General features: G+C 46.1%; 1 long non-coding RNA gene across 1 annotated transcript; it reads left to right on the top strand.

The window, feature by feature from the left end:
- Window positions 1–3,307: 3,307 nt before the first annotated feature.
- Window positions 3,308–23,308, top strand: LOC144107196 (uncharacterized). Its single transcript, XR_013309248.1, has 3 exons — window positions 3,308–3,449; window positions 8,022–8,073; window positions 23,105–23,308. It is a non-coding gene; the product is annotated as an uncharacterized LOC144107196 (long non-coding RNA).
- Window positions 23,309–24,624: the final 1,316 nt, after the last annotated feature.

Raw genomic sequence — 24,624 nt, 5'->3', positions numbered from 1 at the left:
AGTGGTGCCCATCTTACTTCCTGCACTTCCAGGAGGATGAAACCGAAATGTTTAGGCACTGAGATAAGTTACAAAGCTCGCTTGTTGTGCATGGATCAAAGGCACTTCGTAGCGTTCTGGCAGCCCGGCGGAAGATGGGGCCTCATGACCGGGTTTGAGAGTGGGCTCGAACCGGTGCAGGTGTAGAGAGCGCCGTATTCTGGTCTATACGATCTGGTAAATAGTAGTTCTCGGTTTGAAGGCACTTGTGGGCATTGTCGACTGCTTTCTGCTGTCGAGTTCGTCTAACTCACCTCGCCTGTTTAGGATAAGTCACGCGTAAACCATGCAAGTAGTGGACGGCAAAAATATCAGCAGGAAGTGCCCATCACTTAGAAATAAGCAATGGTGGGAATTTGAACTTCGTGTTAGTAGAGAGAGTATTTTATTTAAGCTTTCGCAGGTCCACGATTTATATGTGTAGTCTAAAGCAGTCATAGTCAGTGCCATGTTTGCCTGAGAAAACACTAAGAGAGAGAATGGGAATGAAATTATGTTAATTGCTTGTTGTCCTTTCTTTTGAAACAGCAGGCATAATTTCCTAGTGCTTTCTAGCCCTTTAATTGTAAATCACGCCTTAAATATTTGTTTGTCGCATGTAGCGTGAGGGTAGGCTGCGAAAGGAAAAAGTAGGTAAATATGTACAGTTGCCGGGAAGACTGCCTTCACTATCGAAACGGCAGCTTCTCAGGAGTGCGCTCGCACATGGACATGTGATGGTTTTGATTTGAACGATTCAACGCGCTACCAACAACCACTAGCCACTCAACAAAGAACTGTACCGCCTGTGGCACAGCCATGCGCCCCATCGCTTTGTAATATATGCTTATCGCATCGTTTATCACGCGCTTATATTTGTATTGTCCTCAAATATTCTACGCAGTGACAGACAACCCGCTTCATAGCGGGATTTTGTTTCTTCAAAAATTTTTAAAAATATTTGCGTCACTTAAAAATGCCTATAGAAACGTTATGCGCCCTGCTTCCAAACTATTTCGCATTTTATTTGAACATTATGCCATAAATTTACGCTTGTCACTGGCGGCTCGTGACAAGGCTCGGAAGGTCAGAGGTAGACAAGTACATGTGGCTGCTGACACGACTGCTCTGTAGATTAAAATACCCGCTTAGCAACTGCATGCTGCTCTATGTAAATGAGATTCATAACGGTTCAATGACGCAACGAGCTATCTAGAGCAGCGAGCCACTCAACCTTGAATCTTACCACTTGTGGCACGGCCGTGTGGTGCATTACTTTGCCATATTTTTCTTTCCGCGTCACATCTCCTGTCTATGTCGTGCTATGTTCGCATTGCCGTTGAATCTACTATGCTGTCGTTGACAACTACCTGCACATCTGACTTCTCTTAACTCAAGTATGTTGAGAAAACAATTTCTGTAACTGAAAATTGCTATATAAACATTGTTCGCCTTGAATTTGATATCATGCTTTAAATTTTGTTTATCACTCACAGCGACACACTGACACACTGGTGCAGTCCACTTGTGTTGCTAGCATGGTATGTGAAATCACGGTGGCATCGTCGGTTTGGGTGTCAGCGCACCTGTCTCTGTTGCGACCATGCCATTCCGGAAAGCAGCAGTAATGGGGCCAATTACTCTCCGTGTTTGGATCTGTGGCAGTTGATGCTGCACAGGGAGTGGAAGGTGTCATCAAAGATTATTCAGTTAGGCTCAAATAGGTTTTGGCTGTGCCTGTACTCCCGTTTGCTGACACAGTTCTTTATTAGGGCATAAAATATTGAGTCCAGAATGAGTGCATGATGTAGCGCCTACACCACTGTCCAATTTTTTTACAATACTTAATTCATTTCAAGCTTTGTATTCATTTCACCGGCTCACATTTTCTGTTAACTGTTGCGGCGGAGGTAGGATGACATTTGTAGCATTAAAACTGGAGGGCACACTTAAGCTCCGCCTTGAGGGTATGACGCGAGAACGTTCATGTGTGAAAGCCCATATACGCGGGACTGATCATTGTCGACTTTACATTCATAGATCTGTGGCAGTCATCATACCACTCCTGCAGCAGTGGTACAGCGGTTAAGCGACGCGCCACTGCCGGGCGGTGGGGCTTGTGCGCTCCAGGTTGCTCTTCGCTAGCAACCTCTCGCGACCAGTCATTAACTCAACTGCCACCTGCAACGGTGGTCAGTTTGCTCATTTTGTAGTCGGCAGGGTGTTATGGCGCCACAGAGTTACGTGACCTAGGTGCCCCAGTAGGTTGCTTCTCCAGAAATTTTTCGCTCACAACGACGACGCACACGACGACACAGCATTTTCTCACGAAGGGGAGCTTAAACACTATCGCAATAAAATTCATTTCATTTCACTGGCGTTGGAGTTGGCTGGAGACCTGCGATATGGTTTTAAATCTGATATTAAGGGGGATGGCAAGAAAATTTTAGTAAGATGAGAATATTGGGATTTCCGCCCTTGAAACCTCTGAAGATTTTTGATCAACACCTGCAAATGACGAGGTGACACAATCAATGAAATCTGTTTTCATCTGGCACCAAAAACAGTGCTTCGCTATTTATTTGCATCAATAACTTGAAGCAATACTTGAAGCAATAAGTTTCTGCGTATCTCTTTCTTGGTTTAAAAACAAGGAACAATTAAGCAATGAAAGGGTGTTTTCTTCTGTATGCTAGGAAGATGTAATAAAGGACAAGTTTCTACACTTATATAGGATTGTTTTCGGCATACTGGTTCTGTGGGATTGTGTCCAACCTAAACTGCTTATCATGTATACTTTACTAGAGTTTACAACTGCTGACAGCTGCTTGATACTTTGAAGCGCATTGTTAATGCAGCATTCCCTCGGTTATTTAGGAATCCACGAAAAGAAGCGCTCGTTTTGAGGAAACAAGTAATATCATTGGGGATATATCTTGAAATGAGGCGCCATCCCACACGGACGACATCTTGATAAAAAGAGCCGATTTTTGGGCTCTGGTAAACGCAACAAGAAACGGAAGGTGGGGAGATTGCCCGGAAGGACTTCATCAGGAACTTCAATAAAATGATACTTAAAGCTGTGTTGCCGGCGTGCTTAGGCGCCGTGATCGCACGACCAAACGTTTATTCCATATTCTGAATGATCAGATATGCAGTTGAGAAATTATTTGACATTTATGCTGTTTCGTGACGGCCGTGCATGAGAAGTAATTACGTCAATGCTTACTTATTCCAAGTTCAGTTGTTGCAATATTTATGATTAGGCCGTCAAGAGTCAAAAATACTCCATATTAATATATCGATATAAGTATCGGTTAAATGCTGCTCATTTGGTGAAATTGGTGAGCACTGGCTTTCACATGCCGATACGAAATGAAGTGTACTGCACTTTTCGTGCTATCTGTGATCAACCTCAATGTATTTCTAGTGTGAGTATGTTCTTTTCAACAAGCAACAATCAAAAGGAATGTTATAGAATGGAAAGTTGGGCGAGTTGGTATGCGTTCATTTTGGGTGGAAAAAACAGCGCGAACCCTTCCCTTTCGCGCTGTTTTTTCCACCCAAAATGAAGGAATGTTATAAGCAGAATATTTCGTCGCCATTTACTGCGTAAAATGCGGACAAAAACGCAGATTCATGCTTCCAACAAGTAATTTTTGTAGTGATAGCTACATTACGGTAGCATTCAGAGCCTTCGGCGTGGCGGCGGCGTGGCGGTGGTGGCGCCGCCACCCTGTGGCGGCACTGCCATCCGATAGCGGAGCTGCCACCCTGTTGCGGCGTCACCACCCTGTGGCTGCGCCGCCACGCTGTCAGGTGGTTGGTCACGTGATGCGGAGCAGCTGCCGGCAGCCCGGCGCCGTGGCTGATGACGTGGTTCGTTACGTGGTTGGTCAAGTGACCAAGTTCCACTCGGCCAGCTCTAGCTATCGCGTCACTCCATTCTTAAACAGGGCTAAACCACCGGCAAATTTTTTTATGTTGTTGTAGCTGTTACTAAGTGGCCATATAGCACATTAAAATTTTATAGGCTAATAACAATTCTGTACGGCCGCGTGAAGTAGTCGTCCAGCATTTCGTTTCCAAATAATGACCTATTATTATGGCGTAAGTATTGTGCTCGTCGGAGTAGAGGCATTCAACCAGAATGATGGTATTTTAAATATGTTTGTTCGCCGTAATAGCTATCAGTCCAATAAAGAACTTCCTATACGCGATTTTAAGCAATCTGGCTCCCCTGACTGTAATGGCGCTCATATATGTTTTCTTGAAAAGAGCACTGTGGCTAATTAAGATAGCGTCTTTGAGGGCTCATTGCTGCATACTTTGCAAGACATAGGCGCACAATAGACGCACAAGGCTGTCTCCTAAGATTCATTCACTCCTTTGTCTGCGTTAGGGAGTACATTAATCATCGAAAGGGCACTTTCGTGAGGTGTGTCTAAGGGAAGTGTTCTTTAACAGACACTTTATAACGTAACGGCTGCTTTGACCAATTCAGTGCAGAATTGCAGGCGACAGACGACATTTATATTATTTATATGCAGACGACATTTGTCTTTGGTTTACCGGCTACCAGCACAAAGTGATTAGCCTTGATAGCTCAACAGACCCTACTTTCGGTACAAGATTACCTTCAAGGTTTGGGATTGTCTATTTAAGTGGAAAAATCAGTCTGTCCTGTTCCAAGGCATCGGAAAGCGTTATGCGCGCTCGAAGATAGATCATAGTCACTTTTGCATTCGTCAATTTAGTCACATATGCTTTACGGCCGACATTATTGACTCCCATCTACAGTGGCGACGAGCAGTGGACTCTGTTAGTCTCGATTCTATCTTCGTGTCTGAATGTGATTCGTACTGTCGCCAGTGAGGAATGGGAAAACCACCCTTCCTCAATGGTTAGACTAAACGAATAACTGGAGATTACTCACATAATGTACCAACTGCTTTCTCATTTCCCCCTCTGTATCACAGGATGACCGCCTTAAAATTTTGCTCAGAAAGTGCCTAAGAAGAGTTTTTGGAGTTCCGCGGGTGGCAGGGAACAATACAGTTCTTCATGCGTCACTCTCGAAACCTCTTAGTCTTTTGCTTCACAAAGGTTACTAATGCAACTTCGCGGCCTCTTAGAGATGACAGCTGGGCGTGTCCTTCTGCAAATCCTCCGGAAGCGGTCTGAGTCCCGAGCCTACTTGAGTGTTAATACTCTTAGTGTCCTAGACTCCGATGTTCGAAGAGAAAGCAAACTGTTTAAACCACCACTGGCCATTGTGAGGCTCGACACTACAGTCTGCAGCCCTAACATGCGCGCTAAACACAGTTCTTTTTTGGCGGTAACGTGTTCTCTCGTACTCGGACATTTAAAAACAGTATGCCCGTCGCCTTCAAGCTTTCACGGATAGTTCTGTTCATAATACCAGAGAAGCTAGCGCAGCTGCTTTTAACATTCCTGCTTTGAATACTGCCTGGTCTGTACGCTTTACTGATGTCGTGCCTTCCACAACGGCCGAAAGCGTTGCAATTGAGACGGATTTATTGTAGCTGAGGTTTTGTCCGGCTCAAACTGTTGTGATCCTGACGGTTTCAAAATCTGCCCTTCAAAGGTTAGAGCGTGGGTTCTCTACTGGTGCCTTCTCACTTATATCTATACGCATGGTGCATAATCTGCACAGCAGAGGCTTCCCTATGCGATTCCAATGGGTGCCCTTGCATATAGGTATCATAGGTAATGAGGTTGCGGACAGTCTCGCCCATACATAGCTGTGAGTTAAACCCACGAAGAAAGGTCCCTCACGATACCAAGAGACTCTCCAGAAAAACGGTGCTCGGCCATTGCAGAACACTGTGGAGCTCATCCAACCAGCCATCTGTGACCAAAGGACTAAACAGATCTCAAGCCACATTACTTCATTGGAATCGCGCGGGCTCTGCACTTACTCCTGCGTGAATTTACAAGACATGTCTGGCATTGTCTCCGCTGGAATCCACATGTGATGCGTGCAATAATATTGAACATTTTCTTATGTGCTCTGGAGTGTACAACGCGTAAAAGTGCGTGCTGTCCGCTTCCTGCAAGAAAGCAGGGGTCCCTCACATTTCCCTTGAGGACATCGTCTACCCGAGCCGAAATAAGTCATGTAGAAAGGAGGCTTCACACCTTGTTTTAATGTTCTTACAGGACTCGGGTTTGGGCTCCAGATGGTGAAAGTAGGAGTTGACAGTTGACTGTTACAAGTGATTGTGTTTAGAGTCATGTAGATCAATCTGATGTTAGGTATGTGCTTGCTTTGAGGACCATTCAGCTTTTAAGTGTCGCTACGGTGGAGCAGTTGCCGACAGACTCCGCACGGCTAACCCACCACAGTAGCTGTAACAACCTCAACCTCCAGCTCTCTTTGCCGACGGAATGACACTAATGTTGTTCGTGAAAGCCTACTAATGCTAAATCTATCTGTGCACTACAAAGGCCTCTTTAATATTCAAAACTTTAGATCTCAATAATCAGCCGTACAACAATCAGCGCCACGTCCACACAGCGCTAAATTTGTGATCAAGCAAGGTGAAGCAAAATATATTAAGGGATTTTCACGCACTAGCAAATTCGCAGCAATTAATGTCGAAATACTATGCATCAGAGCGGTATGCATATGTAATGGCAAACAACAAATGTCTTCTAAGTGGCTTCTGTGCAAAGCCTAAAGGCTGGTTTATATGTTGCGAACGGGGCAGACGAAATACCGCTCTAAAGAATTAATGTCGCTCAAATGGAACAGTTTCCTTTCACTAACTTGAAACACTGTTTTTTGCAATTTTGCAACAGATAACAAGCCAGGTGGATCATAAACGCAAACTATGCCTCGGTTCTTGTTTTGAAGTGGCAAAAAGTAATTTCATGAATTCACAGTAGCGGCAAGGAAAGAAGGTTTACGGAAGGAAAAGGTTGGCGTCATTCATGGATATCAGAAACGAGGGTTCGATTCCTTAGTTACAGGCCCTGTCTTGTTCATACCAATACTTGAAAACATCTTTTTTATTTTGTGGAACTGTCCAGTACAGCCTAACGATAGATCATGCCTGACTTTTAAATACCTAAGACTCGTTCATTTTATTCGAGGGTCATGCCTATCTTATCCGTCAGTGAAATCTCCTTAGCACCTTCACAGTATTACAGAGAGAGTACTGATCACCTTTTTGTGATGCGCGCGGATTCCGCCATTGTTTTTGAGCAGACATTTTTTGTTTTTTCGCTTTTAACCCCACTCGCAGAGCTTTCTCATGCTGCCGGAACTTCGGCGATCGGGGCGAGGGGATAGAGGACGAAGGGTATTCAGCACCTAAGAGTACCTGTATGACATGCCGGTATTCTATATTAAGAACATCACTCCTACAACAGTGGTTTCACCAGTTCATTATGGATATTGCTTTGCTCTTCTTTATTTCTTTTGTTTTTATGTATACAATGTTAATAATTTTCATTTGTGCATTCAGGTGACTTGTTCATTGCACCTGAGCTTATTGCTAACGTTTTGTGTTTTTTTTACCCAAGTGCGTAATTTTTCTTATCTCTGAGGTTAGAACCGTCTTCGCGAGGCGTCTAGTTCTTTCTTGTCTCTCCCTTTTTACTTTCTCCTTCTTCCCCTAGCAGGCAGGCGTTCGCGACTCTTCTGATTGCCTTTGTCGGCGATTTTATTTTTCTTCCGGCTGATATTTTCTTGTTACAAAAATTAGTACTATCAGTTGTAAACAATTTTTTGCCCCCGATGTCGCACCTGCAAGTATGGACAGTAAAGTAATTCGCTGGTAGGACGTGGAATACTAAATTTGTTTTTATAAAAATTCCATCCTATCAAGAAATTTCTTCTTAATTGATGTTTTCCGTTCAAGCTGAGATTGCAAATTCGGTTGCAAATTGGCTTTCCGGTCTATACACCGAGATTATACATGCATCTCGGGATTCACAATTGCCGTGGAGACTTATTTTCTCATTATTTATTTCAGAGCAGCCTACCCGCCTAATCATCGTCTTGGTCATCAGTGGTGCCAGAGAAGGGTATCCCGTTTTTGCATTTTTAATTTCATCATTTCTTGCACATGTTTATAAATAAGACAATTCCTTTGAACTCAGCAAAAAGCTTCTTGATTCCTTATTGGTAAATTGCAAGGAAAATGTTTTTCCTGCCTGAAGTGATGATTTATGTGAGTTCGTACAACGGATCAAACCAACGATTAAATCCAAAAGGCTACAAGGGTCTCACATCAAATTAAAACGCACTTTTATAGTACACAACACGTCCGCGATGAATGCGAGAAAAAACGAGGCAGTTGAAAGAAATGTGCGCCTCAAGATATATGACGTCAACTCATCTAATTAGTGATTAAAATTACATTAGTGCACTACAGCAAAAGCCCGCTTATGCATTTGGTACACTGAGCGGGGAATCCAGAGACCGAATAATCTCGCATGTTATCGCAACACACTTTTTTTCTCAATCAGTACTCTAAATTTTGGGCACAGATTCATAACGTTTCTAAGAGATGGTTTAACGTCTCGTTTCTCAGGATGCACATGACACTCCTCCAGGCGCCCAAACAAAAATCTGTAATTTCAGTTCCACGCAATGTAGGAATGACTGTGCGATCTCGTGAGAAAAAAAAAAAAACTCTCGATCCATGTGACATTCCTTCAAAATTTCTCCAGTGCTTCGTCAGTGCGCGTCAGTTTACACTTCTGAAAGCGCTCTGGTTACTACCCATACAGTCGCATGATGTGCAGTCTGTTTACAGCCGCGCGGTATCTGTGATGTAGGCTTGATGGCTACCCTTAACTTCATGCCTATACAAAGCATATGTTGTTGCCGGCTGTAGACGAGCGTGGAAAACGACTTTGATGGAAACAACTTTTATTAGACGAAACAAAAAGAAATCTTCCAGGGTGGTACCTTACTGGTGCAGGGCTACAAGGGGTTTGTGCTTCACTTAAAGCCCGATCCGTAAATCAGCCTCCCAGGAAGAACGAGTGGGATTGGGGAGGGGGGGGTACTGCTGTGGGGATACACATTCCCAAAGGTAGTGGAAAAGTGTGGATCCGGGCACACCACAGGTGTTACAATGAGGAGGGAAGCTGGGGTGAAGGCATGAGAGACGGTAGGGTGAAATAAAGCAGCCCGTCTGTAATTGACGCCATGTGGCGCAGAATAAGGGCGACAAGGAACTGGTGGGTGGAGGTAATATCATGCAGCTGAGTTTGTAGAATGCGGTGAATTGATGATATGTATAAAGGACCAATGGGACCTCTTGCGAAGAGTTGGGTGCCTGATCGTCCGGGGTCCGGGAGGAGAGTTCTCGGGCCAGTGCATGAACGCGCTCATTACCGGGGATCGAGGCATGCGCAGGGATCCACGACAGAGTAACCGTTCGGTCCAGAGAGGTGGCTGTGGCAAGAATACAGTGTGTGGCCGGCGTCGCCACGCCCTTTATGTAGTGGCGGTACGCGGCCTGGGAATCTGTGCAAATTTCGGATGGTGGAGCGGGCCAGCGCAAGTGCGATGGCGGCTCCTTCCGCCTTTGCTAGTGAATTAGTTCGGATAGTGGCGGGGGCCCACACAGTGCCGTCTTCATAGGCTGCGACTGCCGTGAAGAATCCTACATTAGAATTTTCTGCCGCGTCGACATAAACGATGTTGGAGCGGTTGCTGTATGTTTTGGTGTTATAGCTCGCTCGAGCCTGCCGCCTGTTACCCGCCGCGGTGGCTCAGTGGTTAGGGCGCTCGACTACTGATCCGGAGTTCCCGGGTTCGAACCCGACCGTGGCGGCTGCGTTTTTATGGAGGCAAAACGCTAACGCGCCCGTGTGCTGTGCGATGTCAGTGCACGTTAAAAATCCCCAGGTGGTCGAAATTATTCCGGAGCCCTCCACAACGGCACCTATTCTTCCTTTCTTCTTTCACTCCCTCCTTTATCCCTTCCCTTACGGCCCGGTTCAGGTGTCCAACGATATATGAGACAGATACTGCGCCATTTCATTTCCCCAAAAACCAATTATTAGCCTGCCGCCTGCCCTGATGGATGCTAGCGCTCATATTGCTCGGCAGGCGCTTCTGATTAGGTGATCCTGCGTGCGCTGAGAAATCATGTAAGGTGTAGGACTTGTTGGGTTGGGAATGGGTGGATTGGGACGGAGCTGTCCCAGTAGGCATTGTCCGGCTTCCGTCCGACTCAGGCGGGCTAAATGGTTGGTACGTTAAACCTCTATTAATTCCATCACGGTAATGTGGGTACCAGTGGCCAGGAGACGTTTCATGGTGACAGTCCGTGGAAGACGTAGGGCGGAGGTGACAGCCGTGCGTATTAGGATATCTGCCGGTTGTGTTTGGCCCTGAGTGAGAATGTAGTATGGGAAGTGGTATATAATGCGGCTAATGATTAATGCATTGGTGATATTGAGGGTATTGCGTTCGGACAGCCCATGATTGCTTGCTGCCACGCGCCTGATTAGTGCAGCTCCCTGATTGATCTGTCTTTGCAAGAGCTGAAGGGTGGCGATTGCATCGAGTGTGTTGCTAATGAGAAGGCTGAGAATCTTCACCTGAGACAAAATAGGCACTGGATTCCTGTACATGTGCAGTTCAATTGGGGGGTCACTGTGGAGGGGCTTCAGCTCTGAGAGTTCCGATTTAGTTTGTAGACAACATTTCAACGCCCGGATTATTGAAATGCTGAGCTACTGCGCACACCCGATTCGTAGCAGGGGGTCAGCTTGTTACCGTAAGCAGGCATGCACTGAACGTAGGCAGGACTTAAACGAATACGACTGCTCCCAATTCGCACCATTACTAATCGGGAGTGAGCTTATTTACAGGGCAAGAACAAATAGTATTATTGCGATAAAAATATTCCGTAACGCGTATCCTCTGAAACGCGTTTATTGCAGCTAAGCTTCCCAACCCAGTCGCATGTTACTGATACCCCACATACACAAACGCATTCAAGCCACGGGATTGAGCAACTCCCCGGAAAAAAAAAATTTTCTCGCACTCCTTTCCTGTAAACTTGTGATCGTGATACAACATCGCAAATGGAGCTTGAAAAATGCTATCAGATGCTCAGTTGGAACTCATTGTTTTTTTTTATGAAATGCTCAGGTTTTTTTAGGAAAAAGTCCGTGGGGTATATTTTTCGAATATGTACGCTGGTTAGGTCGTCTAGAGTCATTAGTTTCCACTGCGCTTGCCGCCGATCATGTAGGCGATGCAGTCGGGTAAGCGCCAAGTTGCAAAGTTCCATATTTAACTCTGCTGGCCTGATGGCTAAGCTTAATATTTTATCAAAATATGAGGTATTTTTTCACACCTTCTCTGATACCCATACGATGGAAGAAAAGAAATGGTAGTGTTTCAACGTAGTTAAACAAAGTAGACGTGCCATGGCATGTGTTTAGCCTCGCTGGCACATGGTTCTGCTTTGCTGTCTCGTCGTTACGTCTGGCGACGATACTGACTCAGCTTAATCTTTGATCGAAATTAAGATGATCTGATCTGTTCGCGCCACAGATCGAAGCTGATGAAGACGGCGATGTGCAATGCGCAGAGCAAGAGTGTGTTGCTATTTAAGACGTGAAGATTTATAACATCCTTCCTGCGCTATACAGTGGTTCCTCTGTCCACATTGTTTTCGACATTTTCCCCCAAATGCAAAACATTAACCACACGGTTTTTTAAATGCTCTACTAGAAGATCCTTTAAGCACCCTACCTACAGGTATTGAAATAGCAACCGACGCATCGCAAGGCAAAGAAAAGGCAGGTGTGGGAATATTCTGTTCGCATTTAGACTGGTCCTTATCATTGCGGCTCTCAGATTTCACCCCTATTTTGAAAGCAGAATTTCTGGCAGTAGTACTTGCTCTACGCAAGCGAGACCACTCTTATTACCTCAGTGGCAGTAATTACCGATCCTCAATCTTTGTGGGCCGCCGTGGTGGCTTAGTGGTTATGGCGCTCGGCTGCTGGCCCAAAAGACGCGGGTTCGATCCCGGCCGCAGCGGTCGAACTAGGATGGAGGCGAAATTCTAGAGGCCCGTGTACTGTACGATGTCAGTGCACATTAAAGAACCTCTGGTGGTCGAAATTTCTGGATCCTTCACTACGGCGTCCCTCATAGCCTGATTCGCTTCGGGACGTTAAACAACCATAAACAATAAACCAATCTTCATCTTTGTGTTCGACCCTCGCCATGCTTGTTCACGGTCTTAATTTAAAAACACTCTTATCCCTGCTTCTTTCACATCTGAGCCTAATTAATTTAATATGGGTCCCCGGTCACAGGAATGTGACAGTAAATGAGATCCCTAATCACCTCGCAAAGGCTTCCCTAAGCTGCCCCGTGTTGCCTATCATCCCGGCTACAGCCTACAATACAGTATCTAGGTTTCGGAGTCATGCGTCATTAAGCGCGCACTGCAATTTAACATAGGCGGATTATCAACATCTGAGATATTCCTGTAGCAGGAAAGTTTGTTGACTTCGGGCAGCTTGAAGTATCTCTGACGAGACTTCAGTGCCGTATCCCTCCTCTAAACTTTTATCTTCAGAAGTCTAGTTTGTCGCTCTCCCCATTGTGCATTTTGCCAAGAGCCTGAATCTATTGATCATTTTTGACTCTATCGGTGTTTAACGTCTATGAGAAGATGATTGCTGGAGGAGCCCTTCCAGCATCTTGGCCTTAGCTTTAACAGCCCGGTCTTGTTATCATTAGGCGCCACCACATTTGAGCTCAGCGACAGATGTATTTTACCGCTGTTAAACATTTCTTGTTTGGTGTTACGGGATTGCAATGTTTTATTTTCTATGCAATAGTAAATCTTGGCTTAATAATTCTATGCTACTGCGCTAGCATGCCACGGCATTATTCTACGCAATCACTATGACGTCGCTTTCTCAATCTGATCTGGTGAATGTTAGATTCTAGGTATTGTATTGCGAGCAGTATTGCTGTCCTGCAGTTCATTTCTTGGTGCTACATTCAGCATTCAGCTTCATGATTATTAAAGAGAGTTCTGTTTAAAGTGCTTTAATTGGTAGCTGTGGCACATAATCGGTTAAAAATATTTCCTTGGCGGGTCCTATATGTTTCGGACTATGAAGTAGAGTAGGTAGAAGCATGGCGCTGGGCGGACTGAGAGGAATGGCGCCTTTACTTCTTGATGCCATAATAGCCACGCGATACAGCTTCGAACTATAAAAAGAAGCCAAAAAGCAATGAAACTATCCTAGTAAAAAGAAATAATGACAGCAAACCCGCGAACTTAATAAAAGCAATAAAAGTAAGGCTTTGCTTTTATTTTTATTTTTACGAATCTTAAAGTGTCAATCCTGCGGGATCGACAATATTAAGATCTGGCCTAAAAACGACAAAACACGAAGGTAAACAACATTGACAAAAGCCAACTAGCCCAATAGCAAGTTTTCTAAAACATTAACATCGACGTGAAATGCAAAAATCGCTGTGTTCTGCAATTTCCCTCTGCTTTAGCAAATATGACTTGTTAAGTTCTAAAGGGACTGCACTAGGGGCCCCATTCTCCAGAAAATCCGGTGTCGGCGTTGTGAGCGAAAAACCATGAGCATAGCTTCGGCAGGTGCTCCCCAGAGAGCAACGTAGGAGACTGGTGGACTACCTAGGTCCCGTGACCTTGCGGCGTCATTAAAACCTGGCCAGCGGATTGTAGGAGAACTGCCCACCTTCTCAGGGCGCCGTTAAATTAATGACTGGTCGCTCGGGAAGAGTAACCTGGGCCGCACAAGGCCCACCGCTGGGAGCACACGCCACTGCACGGCAGTGACACATCAGTTTACAGCTGCACCACACCGCCAGAAGGGGTGTGAGGACTCCCAGAGTTCTGTGAATGTAAAGTAGAGAATAGCCTCCATCATATGTGGGAATTAGCCGATTACGCTATCGTGTCATATCCTTAAGGCGCAGCCTAAGTGACCCTTCGAATTTTTCTTGGCGCATTTCATGAAAGTGCGAATCAGAACCCACAGGGTTTGGCACGCACACATCAATCTCGTGCCAAAACGTGTGCCAGATATCAGCTCGGACTGTTTCTTGCAGAACTGACACTAATGGTACTATGCAATTAACATACCAGTTAGCGCGATCCAATTTAGCCTCCACATTCAGTAAAAATTCTTTGTTCTACTTGCCTTAAATTATTTTGAGAAGAGCCGTACTTCACTGTTTTATTCTATGCGGCCAAATATTTTGTCCTCTGCTGCGATGGCGCAGTGGTTATGGTACTCGGCTGTTGGCCCTAAAGAGGCGGGTTCGATCCCGGTAACTTTGGTAGCAATTCGATGGAGGGGAAATGCTAGAGACCCGTGTTCTGTGCGATGCAGTAAAGATACGCAGGTCATCGAAATTATTCGCAACCCTCCCCTGCGGCGTCCCTCATAGTCTGAGTCGATTTCAGACGTTAAGCTTCATGCAACTAAAACCAAATATTTTGTACCCCAGAAAGAGAAGCGGCTTATTTCTGGAAAGTAACGCAAATTATGTACTTATCTCTGGTGAAATGACGCAATTTTTGCGCCAAATTGCATGTAATATCCATTAAAGCTTGGGTGAGGGTTGCTTCAATGAAACAATGATGCATGCAATATTTTATGTTTTATAGAACAAAACTTAACTCTTTATGTCACCATTTCGAGACCTAGAGAACCTCAAGACCTCGAGAAACTTCGAGACCTCCCGAGAAGTCGGGGGGAGGGAGACGTAGCTTAAAGTGCTGCGACGCCTCTTGCCTCTCCAAGTGCCCTCGACCGCTTGAGAACCTAAAATATTTACTCGCTCCGTGATAGAAGGGATAAAGGAGAGCTGAGAGAAGAGAGGAAGAAAGAAGTGGCTGTGGTGGAGGGCCCCGGAATAATTTCGAGCACCTGGGTGTCTTTAGCATGCACTGACATCGCACAGCACACAGACGCCTTTGCTTTTTCCCTCAATCGAAATGCCTCCGCCGCGGCCAGGTTCGAACGGGAACTTCGGCTCAGTAGACGAGCACCCTAACCACTGAGCCACCGCGGCGGGTAAGTGAAAGTACAGATTTGTGCTACGTAGAAATCGACGATGCTTCACCTTTCATCTGCTCGGGATGTAGCAGATGAAGATGAAGACGATTGTGCAGTGCACAGTGCCTGAGTGTAGTGCAGTTTTACACGAGCAGTGTTGGGTGTAGTCCATGCTGGAGAAAAATTTTGTCAGATCGCCTATAGTTCGCAATGCCGGTTCTCATTGTCCCTCATCAAACGTGCGGTTTGAGAGGCTACTCAATTCGAAGTAATGTACAAATTGTGCGTACAATTCTCGAAGCTTGCTCCTGCTCTCCTGATCTGTTTTCTTTGTTTCAGACAGATCTTGCGAAGGCGTTTGACCATATTTGCCATGCATTCCTGATCTCCCTACCAGAACGAGCAAATGTTGGGTCGACTCTACTTAAAGCGCGGCAACTTTGCCAGAGCAATTGTTCGACTCGCTTAATTGTTAATGGTCAGTTGTCAAACACTGTGCCAATCCGCTCTTCTGTGAGACAAGGCTGTCCGATGTTCCCTCTGCTTTCTGTTCTTTATCGGGAGCCGCTCTGTTTGAGTGTTTTTTGTAACAGCAATATTCAATTCAGCAACTCTCTGTTTTAAGTAATGAAGTCAAAGTGCTTGCATATGCTGGCGATCATGCTTTTCTGCACTAACAAGCGCTGCATAGATCAAGTCTTATCGACCGTAGGGCAATTTGGCATCGTCTTTGGCGGTCAGATGAATCGCTCCAAAAGTCAGATGAATCACTCCGTTATGCCGGAATAGAATGGTCGTTTGTGCTGCCTAAATATCTTGGCGTAAAGATGTTGACGAGCGCTACCAGATTTTTGCGTCATTTTCAAATTTATGAGCCAGCACAAATCGTGAATGTCATGTTTGCGTTTCGCACGGCCGACTGGTTTCTGCTTCGAATACCAGACCTTTTCAATTAAGGGAGGCGTCTCGGTGTGGAGGCCATATTGGATAATTCTGCCAACTTCCACGGGTGGCTTAGAGCTCAAGGGGCCGCAACTTGTGGGTCGCACGCGCCTTACGGGTTCCCTTGGTCATTCCTTCAAGACAAAGAGGCCTCTTCACTACTGCGACGTTACAGCAGCTTGCCAGTTTAATTACACGTTACGATGAATTCAGACCGCAAGGCTAAACAACGAGTGCTGCCAGAAGTGGGCTTAGTGTTCGCATCTACTGAACTAGGACAAACGTGTGCGGGTCTAAACAAAAATCTGTTCTCTAGTGCGGTGCACAAGAACGTGCCTGCAGAATTTTTCAACCGTTGTATAGCCTGCATAGCACTTTTAACCTCAAGAGCAGATTGTGATGCCCAACAAATATTTTCCTAAGTGGCGTCCGGATATTACGCAATATCACCTAATTTGTGCCGACGCCCTCTTAGGGTAATTGCTTCTTTGCGCTGGCGGGTACCATACCGTCTGCACACGCGGCGCACCCTCCGATCCCTTCCCTTTCGAGCTACCCCCTCTAGCTTGCACATATTTTTTTTATTGCGACGGCACCGTCCAGCTCGTTTACTGCCACCTTTGTGCATCGCAACATCACAGCTACAGAACTCAAACTACAGGACACTAAAGAAGACTAGACACTATAGGAAATATTACCTAAGAAGAAGGAGGACGCAGACCTTTTCATCCTATGTATATTGCTCCCCGAAGAACAAGGGTACTGGCCTGGCCAACGTGATATTCAAAACCCTTAAATTTGCAGCCAGAGACCAGCTGCTGGTTGCCGGTGAATTTAACGCGCAACATCAGGCATGGGGTATAGGAAATCTACTCCCAAAGGAAATAACCTATAGGAAACAATACAGAATCTAGGGATATCCACCCTGAATAACCCCCTGGAATTCACGTGCATAGTCAATTGTGTCAGCGTGGATACTTCCCCAAACGCTAAGTGGTCTAATACAGGCCACGCATTAGGTACTGATCACTGCATGATATCTATATCATTTCACACCACACAACACAAAGCATCATTCGCAAAAGCAACGGTTACAGAGTGGGATTGGTTTAGAGATTTAGACCGCTCAACCGATTCTTGAACCATCACCAACCTTTCGGAACGGGTCGATTCCCCCAAGAAATACGCAAAAGCTGCCACCGTTGAGCATGCGGTTGAGGAATAGGGTCGTATTTCTGACTCTAGGCTACTGCGCATGTGCGAGGCCTACTTCAGCCTGCAGAAGCAGTGGAAAAAGCAAGAACACAACAAATCTCTGCGCAAAGTAGTTGCACAACTTGAAGGACAAATGCAGGAGTAATCACTGAAACTCGAAGAAAAGCAGTGGGGCCAAATATGCAATAAAATGAACGGGCAGATTGGCGGAAAACAGGCGTGGCAGCTACGACGCCACCTATAAGACCCCACCCAGACCAAGTCTACCCATCGTAGTCAGCTCACAAGACTGGTAACCAGTATATTGGCTCTAACAAAGAGCTTCTCAAGGACATACTTATGCGATGCCTGAACACTACCCCGGGTAACCCACTGCCGGATTACAAGGGACTCCCCAACGGCGAGCTAGACGCAGAAATCATGGATGCCGAGGTGTGGTACGCCCTCATTCAACTCCGCACCAACTCTGCGGCCGGTCCGAACGGAGTTGCAAACAAAATGCTTAGGAACCTCGACCCCGGCTCAGTCGTGGCTCTCAAAGAACTCATGAACACCTATTGACGCGAAGGCAAAATCCCACAGCATTAGTGGCATGATAAAGTCACCTTAATTCACAAACCGAGCAAGAAACTCTCTATAGGGAATCTGAGACCTATATCACTCACTTCCTGCATAGGGAAGTTAACGAAACACGTAATCCTCAACCGCCTACAGCGGTTTGCGGAAAACCACGAACTACCTTCCCCCCCCCCCCCCATGATTGGCTTGACAGCGCATCTATCTGCATACAATATCATGCTTCAATTCAAGTCCTATATCATTGACCATGTGTAAGGAACGGGCACGAAGGCAGTGCTCGGGCTAGAACTGAAGAAGGCATCCGACAACGTCTCGCACAAGGCTATCCTCACGAACCTATCTGACAATAATCCATGGGTGCGGGTATTCAAATATAATCGCTCCTTCCTCTCATAGAAGACCGCTGAGCTCGCAGTGAATGCGATAAAGTCTGACCCCATCCCACTAGGGAGGAGGATCACCTCAAGGTTCAGTCCTCTCACCTTTTCTGTTCAATCTGTCGTTCATCAAACTAAGCTCCAAACTCGCCGCCATACCCGGATTACATCATACTTCCTACGCGCACGACATCACTCTGTAGGTAACCACAGTGAGTGACGGCCAAGTGGAGAGTGCTCTGCAGCAAGCGGTAGACACGGTCGAAACATGTGCCCAAGTGGCGTGCCTCTCGTGCTCCCTAAGAAAATGTGAATTCTTTTTACTCAAAATTTAGCCCGGAGGCATAAACCTCAAAAACGGCGTTCCCCCTCCTCCCTTAAACGATTGCGTAGGAAGTTTGCTCGCTATATAGGTATCCACCATACGCATCTTAAGGCTTTACATGCAAACCAAAAGCAAAAACACTTAAACTATTGACAAACATAAATCTACTATTAGTATCACGACAAGACTCATCAGACGAACAGCCAACCACAGACGGGGCGTCAAGAAAAAGGATCTTTGTCGTCTGATTCAGGTCTTCATTCTAAGAGTCGTATACACAGTGTCCTACCTCCGCCTCTCTGCAGCGGAGAAGAATAAAATCGATAGTGTCATCAGACAAGCGTACCAGACCGCCCTCCGCCTCCCGCGTCACGCGTCAGCAAAGAGGCTCTTAGGGCTTGGCATACAAAATACTCTAGATGAATTCTGCGAAGCACACCCCACGACACAAGCGGAGAGACTCACTCGTACTAGTGCGAGCAGAGCCATTCCCTTCGACAAGGGGCAACGCACCTGTGAAAGGAGACACGAAAACTCAGCTACCGAAACATATTCGGAAGAACCCAGTCATAAAACCGCTTCCCAAGAACATGCATCCCGTGCGCCACGAGGGCCGTCGTCGAGCCAGAGCATGCGCTCTGCACGAAAACTATGGACAGCACTCGGCAGTGGTGTGCGTGGATGCTGTGGAGTGCCCACACAGCACGGCCTACGCGCTGTTCGCGTTGGATGTACCCGACGGACTGCTCGGAGCCGCGTCTATCAAAAGAAGGTCCTCCGGGATCGCGAAGGAGGCGGCAATAGCTTTAGCTGTAGCTAATACCACCGCTGATACTTTTTTCAGCGACTCAAAATTCGCCGTTTGCAATTTCGCGGCAGGCCGAATAGCACCCTATCACCATCAGCATTCCTAAAAAAGCAGCCAACCTCCCAGGCAGGTCGAACTGATTTAGGTGTCGTCCCACTCTAATAATCCGGGGAGCGAGCCAGCTCACAACAAAGGCCGAGGTTTTGCAACCGGGCAGGGAGCTCACCTATTAATGCGGGGCTTACGAGAGACGGTATGACCTCGTTTCGTGACATTACCCACCATTACACCTTGGGCAGGCGAGTTTATCTCTCTCCGGCTAAAACGCTGTCCAAAGCACACGAAACCCCGCAGAGACGGCTACAAACGCGCTCCCTCACGAACCCCGCGCAACTGTCACTTATGTACCCCTTGCACTACGGACGCCAATGTTTCCGCTACTGCGAACGCGCCACTTACGACCACATGTTATGTAACGAAGAACGGCCTCCAGTGGAGCTTGTATAAATTGCTTCTCTCGAGCGGTGGAAGGCTGTGCTGGCCAGCTCAGACCCGAAGGCGCAAGTCCCGGCCGTCGAGTGGGCCAACGAGGTCGGCAACAGTCATGAACTAACGGCCACCTAACACGTGCCTCAGATCACCGAGCTCTTGTTAACGAAGTGTTTTTCCACTCCAATCCAAATGCGACAGTGTGTTTGCTGGCATAAAGTATTGTGTACAAATATAGGTGCACACCGGACTCTCGAAGAAAGTCCAGTAACGTCAGGTGATGCGGGCCAAAAATCCATTCTACCTCTGGTGGACGGCCTGGGGGCATTCCTCGCAGGAGCAGGTGTTTCTGCCGGATAGCACACAAAGAGGGGCAGGTCGAAAGCAATTGTTTAATGTCCCCTCGCATACAGTAGCGAGACAGAAGGGCCAGTAATCACCGAAAGGGGCATGACCCTGTGCCGCCCTCAGCAAGGTTATCGCTGGGGTGAGGGCGACACGGAGGTGTAACCTTCTGAATAAGACCTCTTTCCAGCGTGCAAGGCCACTAGGGAGGTGGAAGAAGCGGTGGGAGAAGTGCTCGCGTGACGCGCCAGAGGTTTCCTTTTTCTTGAAGGGGTATTGTCGCTGAAACGTTCGAGACGCTTGAATCGGACGTGTAGGAGCTGATTCGTGGCTTCCTCCATCCAGCAAAGCTTGTGTATGGCGGGAATCTCAACGAATCCGTCGTACACATAACGTGGGGGTGAATTTTTCTATTATGTCCAGAATTAGCTTTGCTAGTAAGTTGGTGTTCAGAACACGCTTTAGACTACGGACGGTGCGTGAGGAGACTGACGATGTCAAGGTGGCTTCTAGATGGAAAAAGTGGATAGAGCATCTCAGAGGATAGAGGATGGCCAGACAAGGGAGCAAGCATATGAGCATGCCGCCATTTGTGGTAATAATGCAGTGGAAACGATAGCCGTGTTCACGTCATTTTCAGTAACTAGCGTTGACATAAGCCTCGTGCCGCCGTAGTGAAGTTTCAATCGCAGACGAGATCTCATCCGTCCCGACACTAGACTCAGGTGTGCCGACGGATTGTGACTGCATGCGAGTCATAGTTCGATTGTATATAACTTGCTGATAAACCATGGTGGTCGTGAAGGGCAGGAAACGATTGGGAACACAGAGCCATCTTGCATATACTTTGTGAAAGCTGCTTCTTCGGGGATCCCACGGAATGTTGTGTGCCGTGCTTGGCGAACTGGTGAATCAGTTCGGCAAGCGTGTTTATTTTCGCCTCGGCCTCGAGGACGCGAATTCGGGTTATTTGTGTGAGGCCCGTAATAACATGTATTGCTGCTCGATTGATAGATTCCAAGCGATCCCACTCTGCGCGTGTCATGTGCTGTAATTGGGCTTGGTAAATCAATTTTGGTTGTACCATAGAACGTATGAGGAGGCGGGCGATGGTGGACGTAGAAAAAATTGGTTCTTGGGGAAAGGAAATGGCGCAGTATCTGTCTCACATCTCGGTGGACACGTGAACCGAGCGTATCTGAAGGAATAAAAGAGGGACTGAAAGAAGAATGAAGAAAGAGGTGCCGTAGTGGAGGGCTCTGGAATAATTTGGACCACCTGGAGATCTTCAACGTGCCCTGACTTCGCACAGCACACGGGCGCCTTTGCTTTTCGCAGCCTTTCGATGGAGACAAAAAGCAAAGGCGCCCGTGTGCCGTGCGATATCAGTGCACGTTAAAGATCCCCCATTTGACTTCTGTGAAATACGGCAGATGAGGCGCAGCATTTGGCTCACCTTCTGGCGTGCTGTGCGAAGCCGGAATCATGCAGGTCAAGACCGAGGACTCGAAGTGAGGTGACGACTGAAAATATATCTTCAGATAAAGGCTGATAGGGGTGCTGTTAAACGCTTGGCGGCCACGTGCGTTCGGTATGGGAAGCTTGCACATAGGCTTTTGCGGCGTATGCGTGGAATGCGAATGAGGCAAGGAATACAAAAAAGACCGCTAGAGAGGGCAGATCTGGACCACTGTAGTGATACAAGGCAAATAAAAATGTGGTGGAGACCATTTCACAGGTTTCTCTCAGGTCATGAATGGCAGTTTACCAATATTCTTCAAGAAGAAAGTTCTAATATATGGAGCAGAAACTTGGAGGCTAATGAAAAGGATAGAACTTAAATTATAACAATGCAGCGTGGTGTGGAAAAGAAGATGATAGGTGTAATGTTAAGACAAGACAATAGAGGAGAGTTCGTCATGAAAAAACGCAAATTTATACATTTAATGGAACGAACAGAAGGAATTTTACATAGGCAGGAAATGTAAGGCGAAGGCAACCTAAACGATGGTCCCTTAGGGCAACGGTGTACATTACAAGAGAAGGCAAACGCAGCAGGAGGTGGTAGCAAGAGAAATGTGACAGATTAAGAAATTAGTGCGATAAAGCGATCGGAGCTCGTAGTGCAGCGGGTTAACTGCAAGGATATGTGAGAGGCATTGCTTCTGCGGTAGGTGCATTTAGGCTGATGATGTCGATTTTTATAATGATATCTGCATATTCTGGTAGAGGCACGGAGATCAAGGCTCAAATAATTTCTAGTCAGGAAAGCGTGTTCACGCGAAATTAATATATTGAATGTATTACTCCTACATACACAGCAATAAACGGGTTGAAATGCCGTCCACTTTGATCAACTCATAATGATGAAGCGATTTATCTTTGCCGACATAAAATTCTTTAGAAGTGACAGTAAACAAATAAACGCATCTGCGCTGAATTACGTTATAAGTTTTGAAATATTCTACAGCATTAGTAATCTCCGGAGCAGGTTACTTAATAATGATTTTTGTGGGTACAGTATCATCAGGCTGTAATGAATGAACACATAACTTAGGAATTCCAGACGAAAATAAAATGTAAATTATTTTCACCTTTGATTTTCAGAGGGCCAAGGGGTCAATGCTAGCATCGTTACAAAACAACTCAAGGACTCATCTGTAGTGAAGCTTCCTAAATTTCGCAACGATTTCAACCTGCGAAATTAGAATGAAACTTTCATAGCAAAGCTGGACTGCCTCTTCTGTGCTGGAAAAGCAATTTTTTCGTTCATCTATACATTCTTTCAAAATTTACGATATAAAGTGGCGATCTGATATTGTGAAAGAGCGCATTGATCTTTGTTCTGCTTTGAACGGCGGATATTTTATCGTGTTTCACCTACTTACGTTGTTGGAGCACCGCTGATTAACTTTATATTTCCTTTCCTGTATGTAGTGCAACCCAAACGGAAGAGGACGGGATTGCTTTCCTGGTTGCAACTGCCACCGAAGTGAATCTAATAGAAATCTGGGCATGTGCTTCAAAGCTGGCCTGCCGACACCAATCAGCTTCGACGAGAAGCCTGCGACAATGCAATGGGGATAGGTTTGTGCTGCAGCATTTCACCGGCAAATGAATAAAATTTACAGCTTTGCTTCACTTCTGTTTTCCTATTTCCTAAACACACCCAGCGCGTGGAGAGTTTTATTTAATGACATAAAAATGTTAAGAAACGCTAAATATTCTTACGCCTCCTTCAACGCACGCAGTCTGGGAAGAACATTTTAGTGAGTGAGTAAAAACATATTTACGCTCTACAATATATTCCTTGGCTACCTGAATTGCACATACGTAAAAATGCATCTTTGTGCCGTTCTCTTTTATGCTGCCTTGGCCGGCGTGGTCGATAATACAGTATGCGGATTCATCTTTAACCCTTTCGGCCCTGGTGTCGTATAAAAAAGACAGGAAGAAAAACGTCTATAAATCGCGATTTGAATTATCTGAAAACTGAAAGAACTCAGCCGGCTCTGAAGACATCTCCATCAACATAGACATCAGCCATCTCGTCTTTCTCCTCTTCGTAGCACCGAGAGTAAACCAAAAATGGCGGAAGGTGGAAACGGCGGCACCAGTGGTAAGAGCACATTTTGCCGTTTTTTACTCAATACCTACGAAATCCTACGAGATTCGTATTTTATATGTTGTTTCTAAGACACTCAAGGCCACAACAGTTGTAGAAAAGATTCTCAATGGTTAATATATTTGTCGCAGCACGCCGCGATGTGCGTGTCCTATGTATAGGACACCAGGGCTCAGAGGTTATAAACCATCGGAGTGTGTTGCATGCGAAAGCAAAACATATTTTGTATTGACATTTTTTTCTATTGCAGAAGCCAAAATTCTGGCCGGGTTGTTTTATTCAACTGCAAAGTGTCCTCGATTAAGGCATGTGCGCCTAGGGGATCCAGACGTCATGTTTGCCGTCAGAGGATGACGTCAGAGGATCTACGACGTAGATGACGCTCTTGATGACGTGTGTGACGGTGCTAATGATGCACAAGAGGAGCTGTCAGCTTCCTTCAGGGATGATGAAGTTTAAAAACCAACAGAGCAGGAGAGATGGAGCAGGAGAGTTTTCAAAAAGCCAGCAGCTAAGTATCAACCTGAAGTGTCTGGTGACTATAAAGAGAATGATTTTAATGGTCCAGCAACCCCGTATGAGTATTTTTCTTAGTATGTGCCGAAGAGCGTGTTTGCTGACCTTGCAGATAAGACCAACAGGTATTCTGTTTTTCATGAGGGAAAGTCTGTTGAGACTGATGAAGAAGAAATCAGAAAGCTGATCTCACTGCATCTGGCGATGGGTATCTTTCGTGACCCACGCCTTCCCATGTACTGGAAGCCATCACTCAAAGCTGAGCTTTGCTCAACTGGGAACATGTCACGAAACCGGTTCGAGAAGCTGAGGAACT

Source organism: Amblyomma americanum, chromosome 10, assembly GCF_052857255.1.
Source record: "Amblyomma americanum isolate KBUSLIRL-KWMA chromosome 10, ASM5285725v1, whole genome shotgun sequence".
In the NCBI taxonomy this organism is placed as follows: domain Eukaryota; kingdom Metazoa; phylum Arthropoda; class Arachnida; order Ixodida; family Ixodidae; genus Amblyomma; species Amblyomma americanum.
This window is presented reverse-complemented; position numbering and strand designations above follow the sequence as displayed.